Consider the following 20,648-nt stretch of genomic DNA (forward strand, 5'->3'; position numbering starts at 1 on the left):
AAAATGTGACTGTGAGATTCTTTTCACCAGGACTTTATTGCGGAGATTCCACCTGTTTAGACTCCTGCGCGAAAATTAGTTGCGTGGATTTTTCTTGCGTGGGCCCACAGATATTAAACCAGACCGCGTCCTAGTGAATATTTTACGCTGTGTTGTTAGGTACACATTTGGTGAAAGTTTTGCATTGTATACACAAATTTATAACGCACCTACGCTGAAAATGAGCCTAATCATTCATTTGCGTCGGAATCTATAAATCTTCACAACGGGCAATAACGTTAGCTACTTTGTTTTCTCCGGTTTCACTTGAGTGAACTTAGTCCGGAGTTCGGAATAATGATAACCTTGGAGTAAACTTTGAACTTCTATGGATTCATACAATTATTCACAATGAACTATTTTTCAGCTTTACACTTCTTGCTAACTTTTCCACTCCACTGTTGACCAATGTTTTCAATGCTATGAAGAGTTAAACGCCAAACGAAACACAAATTAATGCGACCATTCGGTATAATCCAATTAAATGTCACATTATTTACCCTCGTTAAACATATCACAGCAAAATCTAAATACCAGCCTCCACCACACAGCTTCATCAATTAAAAGCCCCCTAAAAAGAGCAACCTCATTTACCCTATCGTGTGTACCGATCTGTATCCCATCCCCAGTGATAATTTCAGTGATGCCGCATTTTGAAAGCTGAGAACGACTTCACCTGGGCTGCTAATTTAGCGCTCGGCTTAGTGCGCTCTCAATCTCGCAAATGAAAAATACACCACGTGTCGAAATAACTGTATTATTTTTAATCCGTATTCCGTACCTAACTTTTGGACGGCTTAATCTTCCCGGATAGACAAAAACAACATTGCCAACCCACGGCGACCATGGGTTCTTCAAGAGAGTTGAACCCTCACTCGGATGATTCCGTGAAACATCATGAGTGGCAAAAGTGATACCGATACTTAAATAGGTATCTGAAGCTCGGGAAGTTTAGAAATTGGAAACGCGTTTTTAGATATTCTTTGAAGTCTTACGTCGTGTGAACAACGATTGATTTTAAGGGGAAGCCACCAAAGTCCAATCCACAAATGTTAATGTTTGAGGTGGAATAAATGATCTACGTGGGCTATGTTTCTACATGCAATAACTTCGTTTGAAAAAGTACAACCTATTTCTAATTTGAAAACGAAACCTGCTTCAGCCCAATTCAGCCCTACCGAAACGATGCTCATCCACTTTTCAACGCACTGTAGAATGACATCAGAAGGGAGCAATCCGAAACAAGACCCTTTGGGTGGGTGGAGATCCATATCATTGTGAAACAATTTGGGGAAATTCGCACGTGTGAATCAGGGAGGGAACCGGCCGAATCTTATCGGCATTTTGGCGAAACGGACAAACATGTTCGTTCCACCACTCGGAGCTGACGGCGCGGTATTCGAACTCGAAGCCCTTGAAACAACCAGTCGATGTGGGACGGGACTACTGTCTAGCGGCGCATATAAATTTAAAATTATTGGAAACCCTGGACCCCTTTTAGGATTCGCTAAAACGACGGGTGTAGATACTCGTGCTTTGCATGGAACCAGCCGTTTAACGGAAGGCAGCTCAATACGTGTCTTCTGGATTCCGTGAACAAGGCGTACCATTTTGTAGCCGGGATATGCTACCGGTAGCGGTTCCGTTCAGATATGGGAAAGGAAGTACATGGCGATGCTGTAGGTTGGTAAATATAAGCAAAAGGCATAGAATACTGTAACATGTGTGCAGCAGGATGATACAACAAGTATAGGCAGAAGAAATAAGTCATAAAAAGTGATCAAAGAGTGGAATGTTTTAATTATAAAATTTGATTCTTTTATAGCCTTTCTGTTAGTCATAACTCAATCATGGCCCATGGCTCATGTTCATTAAGAATCACCGGTCTTATGAGCGTTGAGTGTTCTCCACTGCAAGCCCGTGCACAAGGGGGGGAAGGGGGTTTGGGTGTTAACTAGCCATTCTCCAAGTCCACGCGCCACCTCCTCTGTAGCTGACAGTTCTTGACTACCATGCTTCCGTGAGCTGGAGGTGGGTATTTGAGAAAGTTGAAAACCGAGAGTAGCACAGACGATGCATTGAATACAAGTGATGGTGTCGCCGTCGGGCTGTCAGCGCTGGAAACTAGATGCTATAAAAGTTCTTGCACGCAATTTTCACTGTTGGCGCCAACTGAGAGCAATCAATAAAAATGTGAACAGCAATCATTCGATTGTACAGCCTTGTGCCTTATGGGCTTCGGCTCCGCATCTTCTACACAGTTTGCTCCTGTCAGGGCCTTTGCAGTCCAGTGACTTGTGCTCTGGTTCCATACACCTGAAACAAACCTCCGATGGCTCGTGGAATGTCAGATGACATGCACCACCCTACCTTCATTCTCCCTATTTTAACGAACTTTTTAAATGCGCCACAGGTAGCTAAACCAAGGCTTCCTGCTAGGCTTCCTGTGTCCCTGCCGGTCCTATCCGTAGCTGAACGGCTGCGGTGGGCACCTGCACGTCGTCCTGCTGCCGTAGTGCCGTGACGAGCTTTTCCGCTTCGGTGACCTCGTGTAGGTTATCCACGTTCAGAGTCGCCTCTTGTGTGAGAACCCTCACCTCTACCCCTCCTCCAAGGACCTCTTCCGTCAAACATGTGTAGGCGGTGCCCTTGCGTTCCTTATCGTGCTTCAGCTCTAGGATCATCTCACCAGATCCACGAGCTTGGCGTCGTTTCGTATCGCCTTCAGGACGTCCAAGTACTGTTCGGTCTTGATAACGAGCGCGTCGCCTTTCTCGCGCTTGGCACCTACTGTTTTACGCCATCTTGGTTTGGTGTCCTTACGCCACTGCCCATCTAGCGGTTTTTTCTGCTTCCCCTTCTGCCCACCTTTCGTCCAAGGGGAGTCCTCCCTACTTTGTGGTAGCTGAGGGCCTAACAACGGTCGCAACCCTCTGTTCCCTTCCATCCGAGACGCCTGACTGGGCTCCTACTTACCGGCATTACTGCCGGCCTTCGGGGTTAGTAACCGTCATGCGAGTGCTTATCATGCATCCGTTGCATCCGTCACACCCTTTGGGTTACTTGCGGAAGAGAACGCCCCTCCGTCACGGTAAACGTAGTCACCTTTTCTTTCACCGGTTATGCCGCTGCTTCAGTTTCCACAAGTTGCTCGTTATCTTGCTTAGTCCCGTTCATAGACTTTCGAAGTCACAATATGGCCTGTTCAAGGTCCTTGCTTATATGATGGACATCGAGGACGCAAAATCGATGATTTTACCAAGCTGCTGCACAGCCACCTCCATTGCAGACAGCCTGTCTCGATTTTGATGGATGGCCCTCATCAACCACCATCCGTCCACTATCTCCCCCGACAGGCTAGCCGGGGAAGGAATCGGACTTCCGACGCTGGCACTGCGTGCACAGCTCTCTCGAATTCGTATAATTTGGTAAGTTTGTTCTTGTTTATCGATAACCAAACGTATTCTTTGGATTTAACTCTTCCCTATAATATCCAAATTCTCGTGATACCTAGGCTTGAGAGGACATAGAAGTCTCTACATACCTTTCTTAGGGGACCAACTAATCTTCCCATTCCTCAGTTGTCACAAGGACGTGGCCAGGACAGCTTTCGACTGTTAAAAGATTGCGTTAATTTTGTCTTATAGCCAGTGATTAGCCCCAAATCTCTTTGATTTGGTAACGAACGGGAAGGAGGCAATTCTCATAACAGCGATCAGGGACTGTACCACGTACGAATTTATATGACTTGCTTTATGCTGACTTACCTTACCGATCAGGCTAAGGCCGGGGTGGCCTCTGCTGTACATAGTAGCCGCCTCCATTTCACTCGGTCCATGGCTGTTTGTCTCCAGTTCCGCACTCTGCGTAGGGTCCGCAGATCGTCCTCCACTTGGTCGACCCACCTAGCTCGCTGCGCTCCACGTCTCCTTGTACCGGTCGGATGACTCTCGAGAACCATTTTAGTCGGGTTGCTATCCGACATCCTGATGACGTGACCCGCCCACCGTAGCCTCCCGATTTTCGCGGTATGGACGATAGTTGGTTCTCTCAGCAGCTGATGCAGCTCGTGGTTCATTCGCCTTCTCCAAGTCCCGTCTTCCATCTGCACTCCGCCGAAGATGGTACGCAACACCTTCCGTTCGAAAACTCCAAGGGCGCGTTGGTCCTCTGCACGTAGGGTCCATGTTTCGTGCCCATAGAAGACGGCTTGCTTTATGCTAATGCTAATGTTTTGCCCAGCCCTAGATCGCACATCAACTGCACCAACCGATCACGTGCCTCTGCGTGCCACCTACAAGGGATAGACAAAATGATCGGGACAGGCAAAATTTTCACTTTTTAAAAAATGTTCAACTAGCTGTAACTTTTCGAAAAGTGCATCAAATATTCTCAAATTTTTACTGTAAGTTCATCAACTAGTTGTGTATCAGTGGTCCAAATTTGGGAAAGATCGGGCCATTCTCCACGAAGTTATAAAGATTCTTGGAAAAGGTGAAATTATTCGATAGCCAACTTTGAGCTATTATAACTCCGGATTTAATGAACCGATTGCAATGAAATTTTGACCATTTATAACTTATATAATGAGCTCTAAAAAACATTTGACTCAACTTGAAATTTTCAACAAGAGAAAAAGTTACAGCGATTTTATTTTTCTCACGACTTTTTAGTAAATTGGTCTATTTTTAATATGTATTCCATTACTTTTTCCATTTTTTTGACGGCCATTTTGTAACTTTCCTTCAGAACACATTTATATATAAGTCAATCAGAGAGAAATTAAATGAACTATAATTTGCATCTTGAATTTTGAAACGATGTTGATATTTTGGATAATTTGGTGTTTTATTAGGAAAATAACCTAATCGTTATAATTTTCTTGCGTGTTAAGAATATTAAGTTAAGTCAATGGTTTTTCATTGCTCATTATATAAGTCATAAATGGTCAAAATTTCATTGAAATCGGTTCATTGAATCAGGAGATATAACAGCTCAAAATTGGCTATCGGATAATTTTACCTTTTCCAAGAATCTTTATAACTTCGTGGAGAATGGCCCGATCTTTCCCAAATTTGGACCACTGATATACAACTAGTTGATGAACTTACAGTAGTAATTTGAGAATATTTGATGCTCTTTTCGAAAAGTTACAGCTAGTTGAACATTTTTTGAAAAGTGAAAATTTTGCCTGTCCCGATCATTTTGTCTATCCCCTGTATGATAATGCTATTACCAGCTCTCGTGTGTTGCCTCAGCTCTGATTGAAGGTATTAAGTCTTTGCAAACTTATGAACAAACAAACTTATCAATCAGAACAATAAAATAAACAAGGTGCTTCCAAAAGAATAAGCAATCCACAAATTTCGATAGCAGTGTGAATACTTTAATGATTGTAAATTACATTAAATAGGATTGCAAATTAAAGCGATCGTTCGTTTATTTACATGAATTTACATGAACACTTCTCATTGATTCCGTTGCAACGTTCCAACGCGTTGGTGATTCACGATAAAGTCTTCCAACAGTGTTTTTCAGTAGACGCCTCCTAAAGAATTACGAACAACTACTCTTTTTCTTTTTTCGCATCCCCAAGTTTTGTGTAACTAAATTAAGACCGAAATTTTCTTCTTTGAAGCTTGCCCTCACAACGAACTAATTCGTTTCCCACTTCCCCAGTCAACCAGTGGTCGTATAAGATGTTGCATAAGATGTTAAAGTGGAGGCGATATGCGTACATTTTACATGCGCCTAAATGGCGGCATGCATGCATATGGCCTCCACTTCATCATCTTATGCAACATCTAATACGATTACTGGCTGTCTGGGTCCTTCTCCTATAGGAGCTACTACAGTCCTTGAGAAATGAAGAAGAAGCCACATCATTCCTCAGCACAGCAGCTTAATTTTAACTTTCGACCGGTGCGGGAAGGCATGTTATGGCAGAACATTGTTCCGGAAACTGCGAGCACTTTAAAATTAAAGCGAAATTTACTGCTCCGCTCCAACGACGAGGACGACGACTGATGATTGCTGCTGTTGTATTGCGAGACCTTTGGCTGGAAAATCAATACGGTGGAAAAACAATTTTCCCAGTTTTAATTTTTTTTTTCGTTCTGCCGACGCACTGGCTGACTGGCTGTTGGCGGAACAAATCATCCATAGCACGCGAAGTCAGCCAAGAAGCGGTTTGTTCGATTGGGAGCTGTTGGGGATAGGGAGGAAGTGGATAGGGGGACTCGAAAGCTTCAAGTCTTATCAGAATCAATAAATTTTCTCCAGTAACGACAGGATCAAACAAATTAGCAGGGAAGGGAGACCACAAAGTGGAACGTTCGTTTGTGGATGTTTCGGAATTATTTTCCATTTAATTAATGTCGTTTCGGAGAACAAAGGCTTAAATTGTGGACCTGATTCTGGTGGAAGCATTGATAAAGTGGAATTACAGGTTCTTATGTCTGTTTGTATTTATTTCAAGCTATTTATTTCAAACAAATGAAAGAAACGTGTTCAATAGCTTTTAGCACATCCATAAGAATCGAAAGGGCTGCAAATGGTCATCCTGGACATCCTGGAAGGGGCGTCTAACATGGTTCTGAGTCCTCCTAAGTATCATGCTTATTCGGGTCTGGATGACATTGAAAATCAGCTAAGAATTGCGTGCCTAACTGATTGTGCTGACTGGGCAGACTGGACACTATTCTGATTTCAGAAATATAGTATAGAAATCAACCCGGCTCTAAAACTGTCTGTTCATGACCATCTAGACAACCTACTCTTCTCAAAGTCGAAAGTGAAAGATTACGAATTAATAAAGTGGAAACTAAAAATCTGTCTATAGTATACGCGAGTGAAACCTGGTGTGTATCACTGGAGAACATGCAGTTATTTCATATCCTAGTTGATTGGATCTTCGATACTAGATCGCTGTCACCAGAAATCTTTAGGCAGAAATTAGTGCAGTTTTGCTACAGGGTATATTCCTAAATCTTGGCGGAAAATTACTGTGAAGTTCATTCCGAAACTGGGTCGTGCGTCGTATGAAGAAGCAAAGAGTATCAGACCTATCAGTTTGACATCTTTTCTTCTGAAATGCTTAGAACGCATTGTCAATCATCACATTCGTGATGTTCATCTGACCAATCTCCAATGCGCCTCTTCATGTGAACCAACATGCTCACCAATCTGAAAAGTCCACTGTGACTCTTTTACACAAAGTTGTTTACGATATCGAGAAGGCATTCGCTCAAAAATAATCCTGCTTAAGTGTTTTCTTAGACATCGAGTGTGCCTTTGACAACGTCCCTTTCAATGTCATATTGGAAGCCGCACGGGGTCATGGTGTATCTCCTCCAATGATTTCCAATTGGATTTACCAAATGCTCAAAAACCGACATCTCTTCTCGACATTGCGTCAAGTGGCGATTAGGAAAGTAAGTGTTTGTGGATGCCCCCAAGGGGGAGTCTTGTCACCACTTTTGTGGAATCTCGTAACAGAAACGCTATTGAGGCAACTCAATAACAGCAGCTTTCCTACTTATGATTTTGCCGACGACTATCTAACATTGATAGTCGATATGTGCATCCTTTTCGACTTGATGCCAAACGCTCTTCAGGTAGTTGAGGATTGGTGTCGCCAATATGGCCTTCCGGTAAATCCGAATAAAACATCTATTGCTCTTATCACGGAAAAGCGAAACCGTAATGGTGTTCGACCTGTGCGTCTCTTTGATTCTGAAATCGATGTGACTGAACAGGTAAAGTACGTTGGAGTCATTCTTGATTCCAAGTTTTCCTGGACACCTCATGTTGAGTTCAGAAGCAAGACAGCTTGTATGGCCTTCGGGAAATGTCGGAGAACCTTTGGTACAACTTGGGGTTTAAAACCCAAGTATATGTGCATGATCGCTGTTGATACGGTTTGTTTTTGCGTGCTGAAAGTTTCAACGATTTTTTTTCGTGAATGATAACGCATAAAATTGTTGCCACCGTTGTGTAGTAACATTCGCATCCCCTTAATCTGTTGCACATAGTTCTGACACGTTTAACCACCGGGAAGTGTAATTAAACCAGCTTTGAATTTATCCGACGTAGTCACCGAAGCTCAATATGTCGCACATTCGAGCTAAAACAATAGTGTGCAATAAGTGTTCGCACATTATCGACCGTGACAATGAACGCTATACTATATGCGAAGGCAGATGCGCAAAGCGATATCATGCTGCTTGTGTAGAACTGGCAGACGCAACTGTGTCTGCACTCTTTGCAAAAAATGTATTGTGGATGTGTGATGGTTGTCTTGAGCACTACTGCAATACTCGTGACACCAATGACGACAATACAGAGCAACACGATCATTCGTCCGGGAATCCAACTACTTTTGAAACCGATATTGCTGAGCTGAAACTCAAAGTTGCCGAAATCATTGAAACGCTCTCCATGGTCCTCCCCGAAGATGTACACCACGAACAAGATAAAGTGGTACACTCAACTCCTGTGCTGCCGAATCAAGGATGCCTTTTCAATGGAACCAAAAGTGATCATAACGATGTGCCTGAAATGCCGAATACAACTGTCGACCAAGCTGCTTGCTCAACTCAAGAGTGTGGAGAAACTTTTACTGTGTTTATCACGAATATTTCGATTCATATCACTGTGGGTGATATAGACCAACTTGTGCGTAAATGTCTCAAAACCAACGAATCAGATAAAATTAATGTTAAGATGCTGGTACCGAAAGGAAGAAAATTAAATGAATTAGACTATGTTTCTTTCAAAGTAACTGTGGATAGTCGATTGAAGCCGTTAGCAATGAAACCTTCTACATGGCCTAAAGGTGTAAAATACCGCGAGTTTATAAATCGCAGTTTTTCATGGCATACATACAACGGATAAGGTTATAGAGTTCATTTAGTTTGCGTTATTTATCAAATATGTTTAAGTGTTTCTTTAGAATATGTTTCATTTTATGTGTGCGAAAAACGTAAAAGTGTGCTTTGTTATGTTATGCTAAAATATGTTTGATCTTGTCTCTGATTATTAGTGTGGCCTGTTTTTGTGCATAAGGATTTGTTATGTAAAATTTTAGATTATAAGATTTCAATGAGATCGAAAAGATCAGTTGGAAGTATTTAAATAAATAAATAAATAAATATCAATCAAATAGATTTACACAACTGTTGTTCGTCCAATATTGGATGTCTTTTGTGGTGGCAAAAGACCGAAGTGAGAACGGTCCAATCAAAATTAGACCATCTCCAAAAGATGTGCTTAATGGCGATGTTTGGAGCGTTCTCTTCAACTCCCACGTCAGCGCTCGAAGTTCTCTTTGACGTTGCCCCACTACACATTCATCTCAAACAAGAAGCACTTTCTTGCACTTACCGCCTATGGGTACTTGGTTTACTAGAGGAAACTCCTATGAATTGGGACAAAGTTGTCCTTGCTCCAAGTGATCTTACAATTGCTTGTGATTTTCCAAATAGGACATTTTCCATGAAATTCCCATCCCGGGAAGAGTGGACATCTGGATATCTGGAGAGAAGTACTTCAGACAGCATCGTATGTTACACTGATGGCTCAATATATATCCAATTTGAATAGTCCTTCTACCATGCCAGGAAAAGAATGGTTCAAAATCCCATTTAGCTCCGAAGCCCAATAGACTCGTATGCAAGTTGATATTTTTTTTGCTTCGTCCGACATAAACTCATTTCCATATTGTGAAGAACTTTCGCGGACGTTTTCCCACGAGTAGATAAAATTGCACCTAAACTAAACCGATCTCTCATCTCACAATACCGGCCAGAGTGTAAACAACCCTTCCAGTAGCCACACACTGTTGCAATTTCTAGTGCTACCTATATGGTGGCGACTGCAATCGAAGTGGCATGGGGCATTTAACTCTGGAGTGCAATTTCAGTTTTCCACCGACTGGCGGCTGGCTGCATTCTATGTAGGTATATTGTGAAACCATCATCAGGAGCGTTTTCCTCTCATATTGCCCAACGCGCGCAAGCGGTGTTGCACACTCTTCAAGTGCTTTAACGCTTTTACGAGACTCCAAAGGGCAATTCTGGACTTTTTTTTCCTCTTCGTCTCATATCTACAATGTTTGTTCGCTTGCTTTCAGCTTTTAGTCCTCCATACGAATGAGAATGAAAAAAAAAGTCAAGGATATCTTTCAAGCTCGTGTGCACCAACTCGGCTTTATGGGGTGGAATAATTGAAGCCTTTTTATTAATTTCAAGGTTGATGATCACACTATAGCACTAGAGCACAAAATTGTACGGCTCTGTGAGCTTCGCGAGAAAAACTAGCCTATTTGCAGTTTGCACAGATATCAGTGCTATACTTATTACGGGTTGGCTCTGTGTTTAGTTCAAGCAGCGGAAAATCTCAACGACTAGTGCATTTTAAAACGAGATAGTAAACCAGCTTCATTAACACGATTATACACTCGAGAGGGTCTCACTCGGCCGGATGGAATTGGCTGGTGATGATGAGCTTTGGTGATGTGATGTGCACAGAGCACAGAGCAGTTTATGCTCATATGGCACGTGGCGTGGCCCGGAATGGAACTATTTCTCTTTAAAGTGCAGTTCTAGTTTGTGGTTATTTCCAACTTGTGCTTCATGTGTTTCAGTGGGTTTGTTAGCAAATCACATACACATCAAATCGTGGCCTTTTCGATAACCTTATGAACAGTTAGCAAGAAAATAGACTCAGACCACATTAGAAACTACCGGCAGTGTTCCGGATAATCTGATGAACGGTTTTCAAGAAAATAGCCTCAGATTACGTTAGAGACTTTTCAGATTCAGTTTCTCGCCTGATGACCAAACTCCATGCATTTGAAATATCGTTCCATTTGTTTAGGGGCTCAGGTAGCCAGTCTCAGTGAACACGTAGACTATCCGACTTTGATCCGACATGGACCGTTCTCGTCCATGATTTTGCATAGCTCTGTACGGTCGATACTGTCGGACGCCACCTTGAAGACGATGAACAAGTGGTGCGCTGGGACCTGGCATTCGCGGCATTTTTGGAGGATTTGCCGCACGGTGAAGATCTGGTTGTCGTTGTCGAGTGGCCATCGACGAAGCCGGCTTGATAACTTCCCACAAACTCATTCACTTCAGGTGAAAGACGACGGGAGATGGTCAGGCACTTTGCAGGTGGCATTCAGAATTGTGATCGCTCAGAAGTTCTCACATTTGTCACACTTCTTGTATACTATAGATGGGGCACATGACCCCTTTCTCCGCTCGTCCAGTAGCTGATCGATCTCCCGATTCGAACTATTAGCCGGTGCAGGCAGGTGACCAACTTTTCCGGGCCCATCATGATTAGTTTCGCTCCGATACCATCCCAACCAGCAGACTTATTATTCTTGAGCTGCTGATACATCTTTAACTTTCCTCAACATGGGAGTTGGTTCGCTGTTGCTCCTTGCTGTACTGACATAGCCATTTTTTACGCTGCCTTGGTCCTCCATGTCTGCGAGGCCTGCACCATTCAGGTGTTTGGCGTAGTGCTGCTTCCATCTTTCGACCACCTCACGTCCGTCCGTCAAGATGCTCCCGTCCATATCCCTGCACATTTCATCTCGCGGCACGAATCATTTTCGGGATGCGTCGAGCTTCTGGTAACAATAGCGGACTATCACCCCGGATGTGCTCTTCATCACCATAAGTGCATGTAACTGAATGTAGTAAGTAAGTAGATCAACGTATGTCACAGTTGTAGGACAAAATATACAATGTCTCCCTCACTATGAGAGTTACCCCGGTTAACGATACTTTTCTCATTGTTTTCACTATCTACTTTCTACTTTTGGGTTTCCGTTAAAGTTTTTGAACCGTGTCGCATGCCTACCAAATACAGACATCACCTAGGACATCACTGTATTGTCCTTTTATTAAATCAAAAAGTTTTAATGAGTTTCAATACGCCGAATACAAAACGGGAAATGACTTGAACTCCCGCGAGACAGATAATTCAAAATCAGGCTCGGAACCAACAAGGCACATCGTACAATTTGAATAAGCCACCAACGCAATGAAGGCAAAAAAAAAACTTTGTAAAAATAATCTTTATGGTTCGATTGTACTTCATAAAGAGCCCGTTTCGTCCGTCGGTCGCATCATACAATCTAAACAGGAAACCAAACAACAACAACCGTGGGGAAGAAGTAAAAATGGAATCAAAAGAGCATTCCTCTTTTCAAAAAGTGCACTCGATCGTGCCATTTTTCCCTTGGCTTCGTCATCGCCGTGTCGTCATCGTTTGCCGTTCACTCGGGGGCTACAGCAGTACAGCCAGACACAGGCAGGCACCCACCAACACCGGCCAACAAAGGAAAAGGAACCGGTGCAAAATGAAAATGTTATCCTCCTCATCTCGCCGCGATGGAGACGTCGTCGTCGTCCGCTCCTTTGCCATGCCGAAGCATCATCAGCCGGCAGCAGGCGTCGTCATTGGCATACCCGCGAGTTTTCCTCCATACTGTGGCCCGCTGGCTGTGGCCATCGTTGCGTTGGTTCGCCTATTTTGGGTGGCTTCTCGCCCGTCACACAGAGGGATAAGCCAGCAGAGATACCCAGCCTCAGCCATAGGGTACAAAGTTCTTCTGTCGGTTTCCCATCGGGATCTATTCTCGCTCATGTCTATATCCTTCGGTAGTGCGCGCCGTTCGAACATTATGCATGCACAGAAGATTAATATTAATGTAATGCTGTTTTCTTCAGCTTTCCTCTTTTGCGTGAAATTGTAATGCTTCGCTTTTTTGCTTTAAACTAAAGGGAAGAAATAACCGTAGTTGGATCATCTTGAAAGTTGGAGAGAATTGTACTAAATGAATCTAAGTTTTAAGGACCTGTAGAGTTGAAGCGATAAATGCATGGTCTTATTGCTAAGGTTGTTTTCGTTCGATTCCCGTTAAGTCAAAGAGATTTTTGTAATGGACTGATGGAAGTTTCTGTAATTTCTTCGGATAGAGTAACATCTAGCAAATCACACTCTTTCATCAGAAGTACTTTGCCAATGGGGCACGTTCGGTGTAGTACTAGATTTGTAGTAATGAGCTGAATTTTAGTATGGTGAGAAGGTCAATTCTCCGTTTTTGCAATGAAATGGTGCAAAAAGCGTGGGTATTATGATTCCTTGCCTAATTTGATGCTGTTTGAGCAAAACTTTGGATAACTATGTTGTTTATGTTGCAAGAAATGGAGAAAACAACAACACTGCCCTACTAACAAAAGTAGCTGCATAGAAGCTTATGGAGCAAACGCTTTTGGAAGAAAGCTCGTTTAAGCTCTTATACAGTAAAAATGTTAGTTGGGTGCTGCCCAATGTTTTGCTCAAACAGCATCAAATTAGGCAAGGAATCATAATGCCCACGCTTTTTGCACCATTTCATTGCAGAAACGGAGAATTGACCTTCTCATCATACTAAAATTCAGCTCATTACCACAAATCTAGTACTTCACCGATCTGTCCTATACTTCAGATTTTTTTTTTCATTCAAAAGAAATGTGCTTCCTTCCAAAGTTCTTTTTCTTCTTGTTCTTCTTTGTGGGTCGACGTTCACATTGGAACATGGCCTGCCTATCTTCAACTTAATGTTCTTAGAGCACTTCCACTGTTATTAATAGGAAGCAATCAGTGAAGTACTAGATTGAAAGTAGTGAGCCGGATTTTTGTATGGTGAGATGATCAGTTCTCCATTTCTGCAATGAAATGGTGCAAACAACGTGGGTTATATGGTTTCTTGCCTAATTTGATGCTGTTTGAGCAAAAGTTTGGGTAACTGTGTTGTTGTATTATTTATTTCTTGCAACTTCAACTACACAGTTACCCAAACTTTTGCTCAAACAGCATCAAATTAGGCAAGAAACCATATAACCCACGTTGTTTGCACCATTTCATTGCAGAAATGGAGAACTGATCATCTCACCATACAAAAATTCAGCTCACTACTTTCAATCTAGTACTTCACTGATTGCGTCCTATTGAAGAGCTTTCTTTGCCTGCCATTGCAATTTGTTCATTGTGTGGCAAGTACAATGATACGCTATGCCCAGGGAGTCGAGAAAAGTTTCCTGACTGGAACGGGAATCGAACCCGCCGTCTCCGGATTGGCGATCCATAGCCTTAACCACTAGGCTAACTGAAGACCCCCCTTCCAACGTTGTAAAATCTCAATATTCGATATTCTATTCATGCAATTTTATAATACACTAGCTGTCCCGGCAAACTTTGTTTTGCCAAGCTGTGCTGGTTTGACAACTGTTGGGCTCGAAAAAGCACCGCACTCTAGATTGGTTTCATTTCAATCATGTTGGTTTCCTTCCCAGCTCATGAAAAGTCAGTACTTTATCAATTTTCTTACTTTTCTAGTTCATTTTCGTAACTTTTTGTACATATAAACACAGCCACCACAAATACGATCCGAACCGTGCATGAGTCATGCTGATCGGTTCATCCGTTCTTGAGTTTTGTTGCCTCAAAGGAACATCAAACTCATTTTTATATATATAGATGGAATCTTGAATCTGACGAAACACACAACTGAAATAGTGCATCTCGTAACACTCTCCCACCACGCATCGGTGGCTCTCAACGTTGTCTTGAAGGGGAGAAATTGAAATTTATCCCATGCTAAATTGATTTCACTTGAATTATTTGCTCTCATTACTGATTCGCCTGATGGTATGGATGCTAATCGTTTACATTTTTGGCTCATTCAGCTGAATTTAATGTTTCACAATGAATATACCGCAGAAAGTTGGAGGGCCTACATAGAGGAAGCGGTAAACATGCGGGTATTCAGCAAGACTCCATGCTGATTGCAACGGGTTCGTTTCCTGGTCGGTTCAAAAACTTTTTATAAATGTAATTTTCTTGACTTCTTTGGCCATACAGTATCTTTATGCCTGCCACTCTTGTATAACGTGTATCTGGCTTCCGTCTTGTTAAAACCTTGGCAGTCATCCAGGTACGTTCAATAATCGCACCAGCTTAGGTAGGCAATAGGCTTAGATGTATAATGTCTGACTTGCTGATCCAGCTGTGAACATGAAGGAACGTGTCCAACCCTTGCTTGCAAAGACATCCGCGGGATCACAGACGACTACTACAATGAGTGGAGATGGCGGCCTGGAGAGGAGAAAACATAAAAGAATGATAACGACGTAGTTGGAAAGAACGCGGACGCGTTCCGAAGAAGTGGGACGAATGCAGCAATCACCAGTTACATCGTTGAAATCCGCTACGAGAGCGAGTAGTAATACGATACGGAGCGAGCCTCAAGGAAAATCAGCAGGAGTTAACCCGTCTGTATCAGCCGCGGTGTGTGGCGGCGAAGAATGAATCACGAGCTCGCTGCACTCTACGGAAGGTCGCAAAAGCTGGAAGGATACGATGGACAGGGCATGTTATGAGAATTCCGGAAAACAACCCTGCAAAGTAGTGCTCGCAAGAGATCCGGATGGCACAAGAAGATTTAGAGGGCAGTGTGCAAGATGGGTGGACTAGGTGCAGAACGATCTGTAAATGTGGGAAATGGCCTAGGGGAATTCTTGGATGAATCCATTCAGGGGGAACTCCCAGAGGAATCCCTGGGAGAATTCCCGGAAAAATCTCTGGGGATATTCCTGGAGAAATACCTTGGAGGAATTTCCGGAGGAATCCCTGGGAGAATTCGCGGAGGAATCCCGCGAGGATTTCCTAGAAGAGATCTGGAAGGAAATTCTGGAGGAACCCCTGAAGAAAGCCCTAGATTCCCTTAAAACATCCCTGGAGAAATCCCTAAAGTTAGTTATGGAGGAATTTCTATAACAGGAGGATTTTCTTGAGAAATCCCTGGAGAAAGTCCTGTAGAAACCCCAGAAAGAATTCCCAGAGAAATCACTCTAAGAATTTCTGGAGGACCCTGGAGGACTGTATTGAAATTTCCCTGGAGGAGCCATTGGAGACATCTATAGAGAAGTTCTTGGAGGTATCTTTCAAGGAATTCCTAGAGGAATTCCAAGAGGAATACCTAGAGGCATTTCTAGAGGAATCAATGGCGTATTTCTTGGAGGAATCCCTGGAAAAATTGCCGGAGGAATCCCTGGGGGAATTCCCGGAGAAATCCCTGAGGAAATTGCCGGAGGAATCTCTGGGGGAATTCCCGGAGGAATCCCTGGGGGAACTCCCGGAGGAATCACCGGGGGAATTTCCGGAGGAATCCCTGGGAGAATTCCTGAAAGAATTCCCGAAGGAATCCCACAAGAATCCCTGGAGGAAGTCCTGTAGAAATCTCTGGTGGAATTTCTGGAGGACCCAGGAGGAATCCATTGAGATTTTCCTGGAGGAACCCCTGGAGAAATCCGTAGAGGAGATCTTGGAGATATCTTTCAAGGAATTTCTAGAGGTATTTCAAGAGGAATACCTAGAGGCATTTCTACAGGAACCAATAGAGATTTTCATGGAGCAATCCCTGAAAAAATCCCCGGATGAATCCCTGGGAGAATTTCCGGAGATATCCCTGGGGGAGTTCCCGGAGGAATTCCTGGGAGAACTCCCGGAGGAATCTTTGAGGGAATTTCCAGAGGAATTCTTGGGGGAATCTCTTGGTGAGTCCCTGAAAAGATTTCTGTATTCCCTGGAGATTATTTATAAATCCCTGGCGAATGCCTCAATCGCCATTATAAAAAGCACAACACTATTACGAATACCTCGCACGTCGCGCTGGGAAAAAAAATATGATGGCTTTTAGCATATCTATTGGCTGCAAATGTAGACACCCAAAAGACCAGAATCGATTCTAAACGTGCCTATCAACTCAGTTTCTTTTTCGGTACGCGTAAAAGACTTTTTGGGACTAATCATAACCATATCACGGCTTAATTTCCGGAGGAATCGCTGGAGTAACTTCTAGCGGAATTCCTGAAGGAACTTCCGGAGGAATGGTTGGAGAAACTTTCGGAGAAATTCCTAGAATTTCTTAGAAGAACTTCCGGAGGAATTCTTACAGGAACTTTTGGAGGAGTTCTTAGAGAAACTCCTGCAGTAACTTCCGAAAGAATTCCTAGTGTAACTTCTGGAGGCATTCCTAGAGCAACCTTCAACCTTTAAACCACTTGACATGAAATTTTGTACACAACTAGATACCGTACGTTGCTCATCGTGCACGAAAAAGAAAGTCATTGTCATAAAATCGTTTGAGCTACAGCATGAAGTTCCCAAAATAGGCCCCCATCCCCAAATGGTCCCACATTCCGCTGAAGCACTGCATATTGGATATTCTTGGAGGCCTTAGAAAAGTTTTGTCAAAATCTCTCTAGCTTTTCATAGACAACACTGAAGTTTCTCAAAACCTGGGATAATTTATTCAAAAACGCACCCTGTGCGTTACCATGGTAACAAGTTATATATGCAAATATTTCATGGCATGCTGCATCTCACGTCGTCATCTCCTACATACTTAGGTTTGATTCTGGATGCCAAACTGAACTGGAATGCTCAAATTGAGTCCATGATCGACATGGCAACAAGCGCGTTTTATGATTATGCTACAAAACTATTGGCAGGAAGTGGGGCTTGAAACCAAAAATGATAATATGGATTTATACTACCATAATCTACCCAAAAGTGACGTATGCTGGTATGCTTCGTTTACCTGGTTGCCAAAAGAGGCTACCACGCAATCAAAGCTTGCGAAAATTCAACGTATTGCATCCATAGGGCACTGCATTGTTTTGATTTTGTATGGGATTTTGACGTTTCTTGGCCTTGTTGTTTACAAAATTTCTGTAAGAGTGAAAGAGAAGGAGAGAATTTCATGCAGTGCCCTATTGCTGTTACAGGAGCGATGGGCATCACTCCATCAAAAGTTTTATAGGGTGTCCCAGAAAGTATGGGCACAACTTTGCAGCTCTGCCATTTTAAAACGGATGCATAAACAAACTTTATTTTCAAACATATCCTGCCTTAATATATTAACATGAAATGCCAATTCATAAAACTTGCATTTAACACTTCGTATGAATGCGGTAGAACATTCCCCTAAAGACCTTTTTAAGCTTCTGCACAAATTGCCATATTTTTCGATAACATCGCTTAACAAATTGTTTTCTACAAATGAAATTAAGCTCGATGAAAATTTCAAAAAATATATCCGTGTATTTCCACATGCGTATCTATTATACAACCCTTAGTTTGAATTGAAAACATACACTTTTGAACCTGAAAAATGAATTGCAACACAAAAATCGATATTTTTGAAACCCCGTTTTTCTAAAAGTTGAAAACAAGCTTCTGAATATACAATACATATATCACAACATGCAGAAAATTACATTTTAATTTCACTAGAAGCAAAATCAATGCTCCAGCTTTATAAAGTGTAGATTGAATTTTTTTTATTCTCGTTAAAACATGTTTTAAAACTCGAATGTCTGTGGGCATGTCGTAACCAGAAATAGAAAATGCGAATTTTTCAGTTTTCTCAAAATTCTGAAATACCCGTACGTACAGGCAAAACATATTTTTATAAAAAAAAATCAATCAACCATCCGAGGAAACATGTTTTCGAATATATCATGTGAAAAAAAAAAATCGAAAAATATGTTTCGAATTTGGATACTTAGCAAAACCGTAAAAAAGTAGTTTGTGCAGAAGTTTTGAAAGATGTTTTTTTTTTTCATTTTAAACATTCTGCATACAAAAACCCTTTTTAATGTATAAACTCTTTACAGGTATCAATCAAAATACTTTGATCAAAAATACAAAAATATAAAATATGTTGTTTGTTAAGAAAATGATTGTATTTTCGCTATACAAAGTTGTGTCCATACTTTCTGGGACACCCTATAGATGCGATTCTCAATCTGCTAGTTTTGCACGAGTACGTGCTTCCAAAATAGGCCAGTAATGAAAATGATTAAAGACTGGTTGAAACCTGTGGAGAACCATGAAGTTCCCTAGGAGTGTGCCAAGGGAACTCAGTAAACTTATACTGGGTTCCAGGTCATTGTGGCATTGAAGGTGTAACTACCGATGGGACGCTCCACGCATCCTGTGGCATCGGCGTCCATACGCCCAGGCCAGCTCACCCTCTTAGGTTCCTCAGGGTCGGCATTGACCGGGGGAAACTGGACCACCCTATACTTACCTGCCAACTAAATTCACCAAGCGAACAAGGGAAGGCCAGAACCCTTTAGGGAGTTTGCTCTTTCGCTTTTAAGTTATAAAAGATCTGAGTTGAGTCCTATCTACTATATTGCATACATGTTGGGTGTGTGTGGGTTAGTTTTATAGTTACAAATCTGTGTTCATTTTCGTTGGTGCCCATTACTGTTTTTTTGGTGTTGAAGGAAGGGAGGAGATGGAGACGTACCTGATGAACCACGTGTTGTACGTTGTCATGATGCTTCAGAACGAAGAGAAACCGGCGCTTCGCTGGTAGAAGAGGGGGGGGGGGAGGTGGGGTCGGTACCTGGCGTCAGAGATTGACGGCTGGCATTGGCGAAGCCGTAGCGTTGAGAGACCGACGCGTTCATGGATGCTGCCTGCTCGGAACGATTTCTCTTCACGTCCGCGTACTCTACCGTGGGAATTATTGGTGGTTCCCAAAAGTCGGACAAAAATCACGCACTGTCCACTTATCTTCTGCATCGAACTTGTTTCACGTGCGGTTGGCACCCGATCCCGGACTTCAATAATCTCCCCAAAAAAACTCATCGTTCGATCCTCACCTCCTTTCTTTCCAAAATCCTCCTTTCCATCCTCCCCTTCCCATCGTAACTCCATTCCCTTCCTCCGGATACTCCCTGCTGATTTGGTGTTGTTGCATTATAAATTTGCTCCCGTTTTCGAGGCATTTTCAGACGAGGGACAGAGAATAGGTTTAATTACATTTGTTTGATTTTAACAATTCAGAGGTTCTCAAACTTTTTTTTGTTTTTTTTTTCTTTACTCAATCTAACATTACTAATAATATTCTAAGGTTTTTATTTACATTTTTTTTCATACTTTTTTCTAACAATAGGTATAGGATTACTAACAAATATAAGATTTTTTTAACAATACAAACTATTTACAAAAACAAACAACTAGCATGGCCTGACGTTCCATTGCTGCCGATGTTGTCGGTAACAAAGGGAATGAAATGGCAGACGAGCTTGCTAAAAGTGGTTCCAATTTACAGTTTGCTAGCCCAGAACTATTCTGCGGTATATCAAACTGTACAATAAGAATGGACCTGAAATGCTGGGCTGAGCAGAGGGTGATATCCAATTGGATGGATGTCAAAAATTGCAATCAGTCAAAACGATTTATAACATCAAATGCTTATAAAACCAAAAATCTCTTACAAGCTCAACAAGAGAACTCTATGTACATACACTGGCCTATTAACTGGACACTGCCCGAGCAGGTATCACTTGAAAAATATTGGCCAGATTCAGAGTGATTCTAAAGCATTGTCCAGTTAGAATCCGGACGCAAAGGATAATTTATTGTGACGCTCTAAATGATCATAATCATATTTTTTTCACTGCAGTCTGATCATAAACAAGTCCTCTATTAATGGTGAAAATTTCATCAATTTTCTTGCTACGAGT

The sequence above is a fragment of the Aedes albopictus genome, chromosome 3 (genome assembly GCF_035046485.1).
Source record: "Aedes albopictus strain Foshan chromosome 3, AalbF5, whole genome shotgun sequence".
NCBI lineage: Eukaryota > Metazoa > Arthropoda > Insecta > Diptera > Culicidae > Aedes > Aedes albopictus.